The sequence below is a fragment of the Mirounga leonina genome, unplaced genomic scaffold, assembly GCF_011800145.1.
Source record: "Mirounga leonina isolate KUSES-001 unplaced genomic scaffold, KU_Mleo_1.0 Mir_101799, whole genome shotgun sequence".
NCBI lineage: Eukaryota > Metazoa > Chordata > Mammalia > Carnivora > Phocidae > Mirounga > Mirounga leonina.
The window spans coordinates 2,267,266-2,268,558 of record NW_023270210.1 but is presented as its reverse complement, the minus strand read 5'-3'; positions in this window follow the sequence as shown (position 1 = coordinate 2,268,558).

Genomic DNA, 1,293 nt, shown 5'->3' with positions numbered 1-1,293 from the left:
CCCAGCGCCAAGGCTCTGATTGATGGCAGGGCTGGACTCCCACGGAGTAGGAGAGCATGCATCCAGGCCCTCAGGGGCCTGTGCTAATCCAGAGGCCAGGGCTTCAGCTGAGATTCCCAAATCAGACTCCCAGTGGTGGGGCCCTGGAGTCTGCATTTGGTCACGTGGGCAGGGCGATGGGGAGAAACACGTTAGAAACTCAGGCAGGTCGGCACTGGTGGTCTTCTCCCGTGCAGCTGCTATTCTTTTTTATTTAAATTCAATTAGCCAACATATAGTACATCATCAGTTTCAGATGCAGTGTTCAACGATTCATTAGTTGCTTATAATGCCCAGTGCTCATCCCAACATGTGCCCTCCTTAATACCCATCACCTGGTCACGCCATCCCCCCACTCCCTGCCCTTCTGTAACCCTCAGTTTGTTTCCCAGAGTCCAGAGTCTCTCATGGTTTGTCTCCCTCTCTGATTTCTTCCCATTCCGTTTTCCCTCCCTTCCCCTGTGGTTCTCTGCGCTGTCTCTTCTATTCCACATATGAGTGAAACCACGTGATAATTGTCTTTCTCTGACAGACTTATTTCACTCAGCATAATATCCTCCAGTTCCATCCACGTCCATGTAAATGGTAAGATATCATCCTTTCTGATGGCTGAGTAATATTCCATTGTATATTAGTATATATACAAGTGAAGCTGCTATTCTAATGTCATGGGGGCAGCATATGCAAGGCTAAAGCCTTGAAAGATGGCCTTTGAAAGCTCCAGGAGGTTTTAGAATTGACCAAGACTCCAAACTTCTGAGTGTAATTTTATTTATTTTTTTAAAGATTTTTATTTATTTATTTGACAGAGAGAGACACAGCGAGAGAGGGAACACAAGCAGGGGGAGTGGGAGAGGGAGAAGCAGGCTTTCCGCTGAGCAGGGAGCCTGATGCGGGGCTCGATCCCAGGACCCTTGGATCGTGACCTGAGCCGATGGCAGCTGCTTAACAACTGAGCCTCCCAGGAGCCCCCTGAGTGTAATTTTAAAACATAATTTTAGTGTTTTATCATATTCAAATCCTTTGGAATTAAAAATCTGTTTAAGTGATGTGTTCAATAGTTAGGTAACCAGAAACCATTCTTGTGTGTAGGACTCCTGATGTGGACGTGTGTGGTTTAGCACTGGAACTGAATGACCTGGCCTGAGAATGAACAGGTAAACAAATATTCATGTATGTTAATGAGAAACATAGATGAAAGGCACTGGATGATATAGTCATTACTACTGAGCATGTGAAGTGGCATAAAGATAA